The sequence below is a fragment of the Lolium rigidum genome, chromosome 2 (assembly GCF_022539505.1).
Source record: "Lolium rigidum isolate FL_2022 chromosome 2, APGP_CSIRO_Lrig_0.1, whole genome shotgun sequence".
Taxonomy (NCBI): Eukaryota; Viridiplantae; Streptophyta; class Magnoliopsida; order Poales; family Poaceae; genus Lolium; species Lolium rigidum.
In genome coordinates, this window is record NC_061509.1 from 62,790,132 (window position 1) to 62,802,500 (window position 12,369).

The window sequence follows — 12,369 nt, forward strand, 5'->3', positions numbered from 1 at the left end:
CAACCGTAATTTCCAGCTACCGGCTTTACCGATCGATCCGATATAATAACTCTATCGGCAGCCAAAGCCTTGCACCAGCCTTCTCTTGATCTGTATTGATTCTTGTCATGACATTTCTTCTACTATTTTAGATCAAGGAGGAGAGGTTCTCCCTGGCTTTACTGTGCACAATCGTTCGATATTAATTTTCAGTAAGTCAAGAAAAGTACTACATGCTTAATGCTTCTCCCTTTATTCTCTTTTGTATCGAGAAAAGTCCAAGCTGACTTCACCGCAAGAACGTCGGCATCACATGAGACTAAGTATATATCGATTAATCTGGACTTTGGAGCCTTGGTCATTTGACGTTGATTTAAGTGTTATCATAGATTTTGTTGATGCGGAGTATTTGTATTATTAACAGATCAAATTGATAAATAAAATAAGTAAGGAAAGTGCATTTGGCACATGAGCATCAGTGCTCCTGAGCTTTAAAATCATATTTTTGGATTCCAAAAAAATTGAAATTCAATACGCACATACATATAAATATTCCAAAGGTACGGTAAAAAAATTTGGAGAAAAATATGTTGTATTTTGATCTATACAAAAAAGATAAATTTCTAACAAATATACGCCCCCATACACAGCTACAAGTTTGTTTTTTTCCTGTAGCTTAAAATAATACGCAATTTCTACTAAAATTCACACGGGTATATTCAGAGCATGTGTATATGTTCATGGAATAAATTTGATGATTTTTTGAAACACAAAAGTACAATTTTCAAATATTTTGAAAACCAGAAGCATTGGTGCCCATGCGAACCAAATTTGCTTCAACGGGATTCTCTTATATCCACATCATTTTGTTTTGCGTGTTGCAGCACCGCTATTCTTTTTTTTTTTTGCTGATAATTCCTTGTAAGGGCTTATTTGATTCAACGGAATCCCAAAGAATTTTTTTTTGAGGTTTTTTATTCTCAGGATTTTTCCCATGTACGTCGGTTGATTTGTAGGATTAGATCCTTATGATATTTTCCCCACACCACATGATTGTATCGTACTATGTTCCGAAGAAAGTTCTTCGTCCATTTGAACATGATCTTAGAGTTTCGTCATGTGATTCAAAGTTTCAAACACTTGTTGACGAAAACTGACGTAGGATATTTTTAAAATAGAAATCTGCTTCATGTGTGAGTGCATATGCCTCTGCGCCGGCCTAGGTCGTAGCTGGCGGCGGGAGCTGGCAGTTCTGGCGCCGGTACATTACCTCGTGGCCTATTTGATTCAACGGAATCCCAAAGAATTTTTTTTTGAGGTTTTTTATTCTCAGGATTTTTCCCATGTACGTCGGTTGATTTGTAGGATTAGATCCTTATGATATTTTCCCCACACCACATGATTGTATCGTACTATGTTCCGAAGAAAGTTCTTCGTCCATTTGAACATGATCTTAGAGTTTCGTCATGTGATTCAAAGTTTCAAACACTTGTTGACGAAAACTGACGTAGGATATTTTTAAAATAGAAATCTGCTTCATGTGTGAGTGCATATGCCTCTGCGCCGGCCTAGGTCGTAGCCGGCGGCGGGAGCTGGCAGTTACGGCGCCGGTACATTACCTCGTGGCCTATTTGATTCAACGGAATCCCAAAGAATTTTTTTTTGAGGTTTTTATTCTCAGGATTTTTCCCATGTACGTCGGTTGATTTGTAGGATTAGATCCTTATGATATTTTCCCCACACCACATGATTGTATCGTACTATGTTCCGAAGAAAGTTCTTCGTCCATTTGAACATGATCTTAGAGTTTCGTCATGTGATTCAAAGTTTCAAACACTTGTTGACGAAAACTGACGTAGGATATTTTTAAAATAGAAATCTGCTTCATGTGTGAGTGCATATGCCTCTGCGCCGGCCTAGGTCGTAGCTGGCGGCGGGAGCTGGCAGTTCTGGCGCCGGTACATTACCTCGTGGCCGGGTCCGTTGCCTCCGGCCACGAATCAGTTGCCCGGCCCGGGCACGCATGTGGCATCAGGCAGTCGTGCCGCCATCACAGCCTCACAGGAAGCTCGAGCTCGATCGGGAGTATATATGGATCGGCGCCGAACAGCAACAGCAGTATATATGGATCGGGAGCCAGCAGGCAGGTATGATTCCGTGTAGATTTGCTACCCTGTTTGTCTCCCTAGCGATCTTGGATCAATCTACGCTAGCTGATCCACCGACTTCCTTTGCAGCTAGCGAGTGCTATCGGCCGGCCCGATCAATCCGTCTGGTTTGTGGATGGATTTGCACGTACGCTTGCACTGCGGAGGTATTGCGCGATTGGATATCGGAGGTAACCGGCCGATCTGCGTGTGTGGTTTCTGCACATGCCACACCGGTGACCTAAGTGATTATACAGGTGACAAAAATAGCTTTTTGGTTAAGTTGATGCAAATTTGAGAGAACCAACCTGTGTTGTGGTTGGATGGTTAGAAGAGCAGTGACACCTCCAGCCCATCAAAGTTTAAATCTCAGATTTGATAACTTGGTGTCTCATTAAAATACGAAATATTCTTCAGTGAATGGTGACATTCACAGAGAGATGCTCACAGAGGTAGCGTGTGCGAGCGTTCATAGAGTGAGTGTATGTATGTTGCGAACGGGGCTAGGTGCCGATGGGAGGGTGGGAGGCCGCGGACGGGGCTTGCCTGCGGCGCGGCCGTGCGCCCATCCGTGCGACGCACCCCTTTCTTAACCATCGCACGGTTCTGTTTCGTTTTCATCTCACGCATTCCTTTTCCGATTAAAAAAAATCATAAATACAGTCGTAAACTTGTAATACATGTATCTTCATTCACGACGTCCAGGATGGAGAAGGTCATACGCACAGACGAGCAGGTCATCCGCAGAGGCGAGTCTTCGGCACATGCGAGCACAAGGATTCTTCAATGCTGGACCTCACGGGCCGTCACCGCCAGTCCGCCACAGAAAAGAACGCCATCTAGGCGCCAAGGAGAGCAGCGACGCCGCGCTGACCGCCCGCCCGTGTTCCCATCCCACTCGTCTCGCTCGCCGTTGATAGGAACCCGACACCGGCCAACAGCCCAACAGTATCTTCATGTCCATGAGTGTGCTCATATCACCATTGAGGGTGCGGCGCCAACATCAACAAAATGGTGGTGCAGTGGGACGGCAGCACGGACACGCCGGCGATATTCTCCGCGAGTGTGCAGTGGGACGGCCGCGCGGGACCGCTTCGCTCTGGCGCTGAAGGTCGCGTGAGGTCCAAGCATGGGAGAATTCCTGCTAGCCGGTACGATTGACCGCCACCATCGGATGACCTTCTCCAGCCTCGACCTCATGGTCGACGGCCATGATGGAGGGGAATAGGTCGAAACTTGTATTAGGACGGTATTTGCGATTTCTTTTCACGGGAAAAGAAACGCATGAGATGGAGAAGAAGCGGAGCCGTACGATGCTTAAGGAAGAGGCGCCTCGCACGGATGGGCGCACGGCAGCGGCGCAGGCAAGCCCCGTCCCGTCGGCATCGGAATTAATTGGTTGCCCGGCCCGGGCATGTGGCATCACGCAGTCATGGCACCGCGCAAGTAACGTACGATACGGCGCCGACCGAAACAGTGGTATAGAACGATCGGGAGAGCCTGCATGCATGCATGATTCTAGGGGTGGAATCGAGCCGAGCCGAGCCGGCTCGTGGCTCGGCTCGGATAGGCTCGTCAAAACTCGAGCCGAGCCTGGCTCGGCTTGTCACCAAAAATAATCTGGGAAGCAGGCTCGTGGCTCGCGAGCCCAGCCTAACTTACACGCTAGCCAGTCTCCTCCTGTTCCTATTAATATCGATCCCATCGAAGGTTACCGCCGGCCGCCGCCATAGACGCCAGCTGCCTCATCAACGCCGGCGTCCACCATAGAAGGGCGCCGCCGCCAGCCTCCTACCTGCGGTCCCGCCGGTAGCCCGCCATCTGCGGTCTCGCCGCCAGCTGGTCACCTGCAGTCGCACCCCCGCTTGGCCACAGCCCCCGTCTGCTCTTCCCAGTCCTCTGAGATGCGAGCGGCGACGATCAATTAAATCCGGGCTGCCAGGCCTCCGCAACATGCCGTCCATGTGCAGCACGGAGCAGGGTGCTTGCCTGCTTCTCTTCGTCTGAATATTTCTTTGTGTGCTCTATGCAGTAGAGTCTGAATTTGCTTTCCTTGCTTAGTAGATGAGGCGCATGCATAGCGACATGTGCAGAAAAGAAATAAGAGGGCGTCATCATGCTGCTGCTTGCCCATTGCTAGCCCGTGAGAGGCGTAGTGCAACTGCTTGCTCTTAACACTGAGACGAGTGTGAGAATTTGAGAGGAATGAGAGGTTGAGAGATGTAGTGCTAAATACTACAATTATTTTTCGGTTAGGTAAATTTACTACTAAGTATAATATAATTAGTCATACTATATGAGATTTGTACTACTATGTGAGATTTGTAGTTGGTCAGACTACAAATAATTGGTACTTAGTGAGATCTTTCGGACTATACTATGGATGTATTCATGCTAAATGGTTGATTGTGATTGTGATTTGTTACATTATTATCAAAGGTCTCGTCGATTTTATAATTACATCGAGCCTTCGAGCCGGCTTGCGAGCCTTATCGAGCGGGCTTGTCGAGCCTCGAGCCTTGATCGAAAGGTTTAGGCTTGGCTTGTCTAACCTTCGAGCCGAGTCGAGCCCGAGCCGAGCCTTGTCGAGCCCGAACCGAGCCTCGAGGCTTGAGCTTTGTGTCCACCCCTACATGATTCCGTGTGGATGTTGCCTCCCTAGCTAGCTTGGATCGATCAGCAAACCGACCAATTTGCCTGGCTGATTTCTGTAGAGGGTAGTACGTACGTGTAGGATTGGACGAGCGCCGTACGTCGGGTCGGTCTGTCAGCTGGGTTGTTACTTGCATCAGGCCGGAGTGCGGTCGCACCGTACCGGAGAGATCTGTGCGCATTCAAGGCGCAGCAGTCTCGGTTATATATACACGAGGCGATTTGCACGAAAATAACCCAAAAGTGAAAGAAAAGCACAGACTGACCCTCCGGCGAAACTATTTCACTCATCTAACCCTTTTGTGTGGCGCCCTCCCATCGGCGCCACACTTGCCAGTGTGGCGCCCCTCCTGCCGGCGCCACTCTCCCAGCTGACGTGGCGCCCTCGACGCTGAGCTGGTCCGCCGATCCGACGTGGATCGGCGCCACACATGCACTTATAATTGCCCAAACATACTGTGAGACAATTCGTCTGGGACTTAGCCGTTTTGGTGAGGCTCTATCTGTGGCGCCGATGCCACGGCCGCCACACTAGCATATGTGGCGCCGATGCCACGGGCACCACACAAAGAGGCTCGCCAAAACGGCTAAGGACTTATCGTCCGGAGCCCCTGGATGTTTTCGACCCAGAAGTTGATATATGTTGGCATGTGTGGCGCCGATGCCGCGGGCGCCACACAGTGTATTGTGGCGCCAGTGTGAAGGGCGCCACACGTTGACTTGTGTTAAAACCATGAAAAATCCTACCATACTCCAACAGTTTTGAGTACAACATTGGACACAACAAGTAGCAATTTCAGAACATACACATATAACACTGAGCATTATAGACATGGTTCGAAATGACATAGGGTTCACAACTCGATACTTATGAAGATAGAGTTCACAACAACACGTAGCACATCCTAGTATCGTCCTCACGGGTTGCTTCCGGACGGCCATCCTTTTCGTCCGCTGCCGTGGCTCTTGTTGTTGCTGCTCCTCCTGCTCCTCCTCCTCTGAAGATAATGGCTCGTCGTTCCTCATCCTCGACAAAGATGATCTCCGCGGCGGCCCCTCATCCTCCTCAATGACAACCTTCTTTCCTCGGTTGACATAATCTTCCGGAGTGTGCCGGTTTGGAGCCTTGCCCCTTGGCTTCAACTGGTAAGCTGACCGTGGGGCTTCCTTCTTGCCGCGACTAATGCTTTGACTCAAAATTTCGCCGTCGTCAGGAATCTTCACAAACATGAACACATGAGATTACAAAAGTTGAAATTAGTAAGAACATGTTTGACAGCAACAAAATAGTCCATACCTCCTGCTCTTCAGAAGAGGAGGATGTAGGAATTTCGCCTTCGCGGCAACCTAGCAAGTTGGCTAACCGCTGCATCTTTCGTGCAGTGTTCTGCGTCATGGAACTCATGGATACAAAGCCACCAGAACATAATAGCATACATTCAAAGTTGGTGATCATACCTTAATGAAATGCTGCAACGGTCCGACAGGCTTTTCATCTCTCCCGCTCTGGTCCCACATAATCTCACACTCGTCAGCTGTTTTTTGGATCTCCGACCGCTGTGACAAACATAGCATACACAATTTAAGCGAGCACATGGCAATCTAGATGATGCACTATTTAGTGAGAGAATTCATTACCACGAAGTTCAGCTCGGAAGCAATAGAAGTCGATCTCCCTCTGCGAGCAAAGGTGTCGTGCTGGCTTTGCGCAACCTCATCGAACTCGATGGGGTCGTCCAAGATGTCCTCAGCATACGCGTGCTTCACTAACTCGATACGCGTGTTTTCATGGAACCACTAGAGGTAGTTGTTGAAAGCGGCCAAGTCGTGAGGCACAATTTCCACAGGGCCGGCGATCCGTGTCGCTTCCAAACAGTGTTGGAACGCTGCGACGTGGCCGCTATGATGGACTGGCCAATTTGTGATCTTCCTCTGCCGCTGCCTATCAAGCCTGCAAGAATCAAGAAGTTAGATTCTACCTCTTCTATCAAGAATCTTCCATCGCATGATTCCAGAAGTTTACCTATGAAGCTCCTTGTCCGTGTCTTGCCACTGAGGTGGGCACTCCTGATACAGCCCAAACTGTCTCATCACTTTGTGCGGCTGGTGGTGTTCAACAAGCCACATGCATATGAGTGGGCAGCGCATACGCCAGAACCGCGCCTCCTCCGTGCACTTGTGGTTGAGGTCGGTCATCGCCGCGCCAATACGGTAGTAGGTACCATATGGCTCCCATTCCACCTGCAGCATACAAATATTTCAGAATTTAGAACATGCCAGTAGAATCAATGAAAACTAGGATTGCAAAAGAGTGATCGGTTACCTGCTCAGCGGTAAGAGTGTCCAACTCCGCATTGTACTGCCTGTACATGATCTTTGGATCGCTCGTCATCTCCGAGACATTGTCCCAAAGGTATGCCCAAGTCGGCTCCCGATCAAGGTTCTCATGGTGATGAGGCCATCTGTCAACACACGGATTTTTAGGTCCGGATGCCTATTATGTCATTCATCGCAATCCCAGGATAATGTTGTTGCGAGGCATAATAGTCGAATATCACAGTCATTATTTATTACAAGCTATTTTGTCTTACAACATTGAATCACATGATTCATCTTACACAAATAGTTGATCTGTCGATCAACATACATACACAAGTTCATACATAGCGGAAGCGTAACGATAAATGGACTCTCTAGTCCACAGGCCAACGTTTGACGTCAGAAACTCCTAGTTGTCGTAGGCGTCCTGCTGGTCATCCTCATGATAATTCTGTTCATCGTCATACTCTGGCCATTTGAATAGCCAGGGACAAAGCCGTAAGTACTTTAAGTACTTGCAAACTAACACTAATGTAAATGCCAACTCTTTGAATAAATGTGCTAAGCTCTAGTTAAATTTGTATAAGCCATATTTTAGTTCACAAGTATTTGATCATGTGCTAACTAACTCAAGTGGGAACATTAGTGTCATTCCCACAACATTGGTTGTAATTCAACAAGTCACCAAGTCACCATTCATATTCACTAAAGTTTTCAAAATCGACACTCGGAAACCGTATGGCCTTTCCAACCGTCCGTAACCGTGGACACGGCTATTCGAATAGATTTACACTCTGCGAGAGGTTGCACACTTGTGCCACAACATTTGATTTCATCCGTCGGAATAACTCCGAATCATCGTAACACAATGACGCGGATCATCAACCATAACCTTTCACTTACAAATCCTAGTATGAGCACCTCTCCCCATGAGCTTGGCCTCCCAGTGAAAACCAACTGTTAACCTGGGAACTGCACAGGGCTTGGCCATACAATTCACCTCAATTCACATCATTTCTCAACAACGGAGGCAGCCTCGGCATAACCCCTATGACGTGTGTTCAGAGGGAACCCATACTAAAATTTATAAACTTCCAGCTAAGCCCTACCCATAATCAGGTATTGTGGGGGTACTCAAAAATTGGAAAGGTATCGCATTCAAACCAAAATCAGGTTTTCATCAAAAATCACTATCTTCTCTTGTTCACATTCACCTCAAATCATCCAATGGAATGGTTCACCATTCCAAGGTTTCAAATTCCACAAGTCACATGTTCCCATCTAGAGTAGTCAAATTTTAGTATTTTAGCACTAGCACTAATCATGAGGGGTGCTACATTGCTTTGCTATCCTTGAGACTAACTTTGCTATTCTAGTAATCTTCTCTATTTAGACCAAGTTAAATTTACTCCTTGAAAACAACAAGTAAAACTTGTATGGTATAAACTTAGGATAGGCTTGTGTTAAGAAAGATAAGAATCATGGTGCCTTGCCCCAAAGAGGCTTTGCACTTTGCAAGAGTATTAGCTTGCCTTGGTAGTTCTCTAGGTTTTCTTCTTCTTCTTCGGGTAGAATCCTTCTTCCTCTTGGTATTCTCCGTTGCTAGCGTCTAAATTGGAATACGAGGTATAATCACTCAACAAGCTCAAGAGCTAAACTAAGCACATCATAACTTCACACAAACTATGCTAAGTACACACATAAAATAATTAGGTGCATTGGTTTTCTTTATTAAAGAAAAGTAATTTCATCTCATTACATATGTAATTAATAATCTCTATTTAGTTCTTGAGAGGAATAATTTCCTCTCATTGAAATCTTATTAAGATTTAAATTCTCAAATGATTATACATGAATTCTTATTGACCTAAGTCAAATATTCATTATCATCATTTAAGAAAATGATTTAAATGAGGTAGACCACCTCATACCATTTAATAATTCTACAATTGATTTAATTCTCCAAGTATTCATATAAGAGGGTTTGACCAGGGGTTCAAACATCACATGAATTCACTTGAGACAAGATTTAAATGAAGTAAAATACTTCATATGATTTACATAATAGTTTTGGACAATATCACTTAACTAAATTAGCCATATTGTCCATTAATTAAACTAGGGCATGATCATGCAAAGTGACCACACCATTTTCTTGCAGAAACAATTAGTGTAAGTCAAATGTGAGCTATTGGAGATGGAATTAATTAAATATCTATTTTGGTTGATTTTTAATAATTCTTTGAATATGAAAAAGTCCCTGCCTTCTTCTTTTTATCATTTTATTTCCACAACAGATCTTGAGGTTAGACCAGTGGCATATTGTAGATCTTTTTACTAGCTTTCCAATAATATAAAGTTTGTCAAATTTGGCCAAGCCAAACAGATTCTATGAATTTTCAAAGTTGGGTCCAGTATTGAATTCAAATCAAATTTATTAAACGAGATTTGAATTAAAAAGGCCGGCGGGAAAACTAACTGGGCCTAAACGTTTAAAACGGCCCAAGGCCAGCCCACCACGCATCCACGCACGCGTGGGCTGCCTGTCAAGGGGCTCCACCCGTCAGCGACGCTTAACGCCCGAAGCGGTATGGATCAACGAGGAGCGTTGGATTAGAACAGGATCTAACGGCGCACGTTCATCGTCGTCGACGGCGAGAGAGGGTCACTGGCACGGCGGCGGTAGGGGGTCGGAGGCTCACCGTGGCTCCAGCTAGGGTTGGCAGTGTGCTTGGGGACGTTGTGGACGACGGCGAAGCTCCTGGTACCGGTGGCAGCTCCAGGGGCGGCTCCAATCGACGGCGATTGCTGCAGAGCTTCCGCGGCTCCGATCTTCCAATTGGCCTTGCTCCGGCGATGATTGAGGTGGCTAACGGTGCTAGGCGAAGCGGTGGTGAGAGGTGGTCATGGTGGTGTGCTTGGTTGTGTCCGGGGAGTGCTCTATTTATAGGAGGGAGGGGTGCTGCGAGGCATGGTGCGGGTCGTCGTGGGCGCGGCGTCTCCGGCGAGCTAGAGGGCTAGGCGTGACGCAGCAACGATCGAGAGGGTATGGCGAATCCGCGAGCGTCCGCGGCGAGTTAATGCAACGCGTACGGTGGTCGGGTCCTTGCTCGTACTGGCGCGGCCGTGGCGGGCGCGCTCGTCCTCTCCGGCGGCCGTGGTCGCCAAGGCATGACGTGAGCATGTCCGGCGGACTCCGCGTGGCGAGGAAGGTACCAGGGCGCGCGGGGTTGGTCGGGGTACGGCGGAGTGCGGCGAGCGACGCGTGGCCGTGTCGCGCGCGTCCGTGCACGGTGACGTCGCCATGCCGCTCGCGTCGTACCTGGGGCGTACTGGACGCGACCGTGGCGAGTCGTGGCGTCGTCCTCGCGATCAAGGGCGCGTACGGGTGGATCCAGGAGATCAAGGGCTTCGTGTTTGGCAAGGTGGCGAGTGCTGCCGTGGTGAGAGGAGAGGGGAGGCGCGTCGAGGTGGAACGGGATCGGCATGGCCATGGCCAGCCATGTTCTGGTCGTGTCCATGTCGATTTCTTGCATGAGCTAGGTAGGGTTGGGTCAGGGGAGCATGGCTAGGTCAATTGGTGGTCAAGGTTTGGCAGGATTTGATCACATTTTGCAAATTGAGAATGTTGCATATGTTTCAATGTCTCATCTTCACTTGATCATAACTCTTGATCCAAAATGAATTTGGTATGATGACCTTTACAAAAGTTGTTCATCTTGTTGTGTACTAGGATGACATGCAAAGATTTGAATTTGTTTAGTTTAGAAATCTTGAATTATAGAGGCTCAAAGTGGTGACCAGAATATAAAAGTCAGAAATGACCATTATCTCATGTGATCATATTTTGATTTTTGAATTTGGTTTAAATGGTATTTCTTTGATTCTCAAAGTTGTATTAACTCTTTAATATCATATTACAAATAGTGGTGAAGATCCAATGGGTCTAGGTTCAAATTTGCAAAAATGGCATAGGCCATATGTTAGGGTTTTAGGGTTTTAATTCTATTTGATTTCTTTCTCTTTTTGATTTATTTGATTGGTGATCTTCACTTGATCACTTTAGGGTTTTAGAGTTCATCACATAAACAATAAAACAATCATCATGGCATATCACTCAAAATGCACAAGTCCTATGCAGGGTACTATATGCAATTTTAAAAGTTTTTGTTGGTTCTCAAATTTGGGTTTCTGGAATTCTTCTTCTTCCTTTTATTGAAATTTGGGATGTTACAAACCCTTCCCCCTTACAAAAGATCTCGTCCTGAGATCTTAAAGAAAAGTTAGGTACTAAAGAGATCTGGGTATTCTTTCTTCATGTCTTCCTCTCGCTCCCAGGTGGCTTCATCTTCGGTATGATTGCTCCACTGTATCTTCAGAAACTTGATGCTTCGGGTGCGGGTGGTTCTGTATGCTTCTTCCAAAATGCGAATCGGCACTTCGCGGTATGTCAGATCTTGATTGATATCCACCGAACGGTGATCGATGTTCTTGAACACCTCGGTCTTCTCAGGGACTTCGAGGCATTTCCGGAGGAGTGAGATGTGAAATACGTCGTGCACAGCCGACATTTCCTCAGGCAACTCCAGTTGATAGTATACTTCACCTCAGCGACTCAGAACTTTGAAGGGTCCGACATATCGGGGTGCAAGCTTTCCTTTCAGCTGAAATCTCTGCATTCCTTTCAGGGGGGATACTTTGAGATAGACAAAATCTCCGATCTCGAAGGTCATCTCTCGGCGTCTCTTGTCGGCGTAACTCTTCTGCCTTGATTGCGCTGTCTTGAGGTATTCGCGGATCTTGTGCACCTTCTCTTCAGCTTCACGAAGAACATCAGGTCCAAAGACTTGACTCTCTCCGACTTCCGACTAATTCAGAGGGGTACGGCACTTCCTTCCGTACAGGGCTTCAAAGGGGGCCATCTGTAAACTGGCTTGGTAACTGTTGTTGTAAGAGAATTCTGCGTAAGGCAGGCAGTCTTCCCACTTGGATCCATATTCCAGTACACATGCTCTCAGCATGTCCTTGATACGTCCAATTTGCATCACTATTTTATATCATAATTTGCTGTTATTCATTGATATATTTCATATTGGGACACAATACTTATGTTATTTCATCTATTTTGCATGTTTCATGATTATTTGGAGATCGAGCACCGGAGCCGGGATTCTCGCTGGAAAAAGCACCGTCGAGGATGCAATATTTCGGAAGATCAGCTGTGGAAGGAAGTTTTACCAAAAACCCTATTTTTCCGGATGACGGAGGAAGC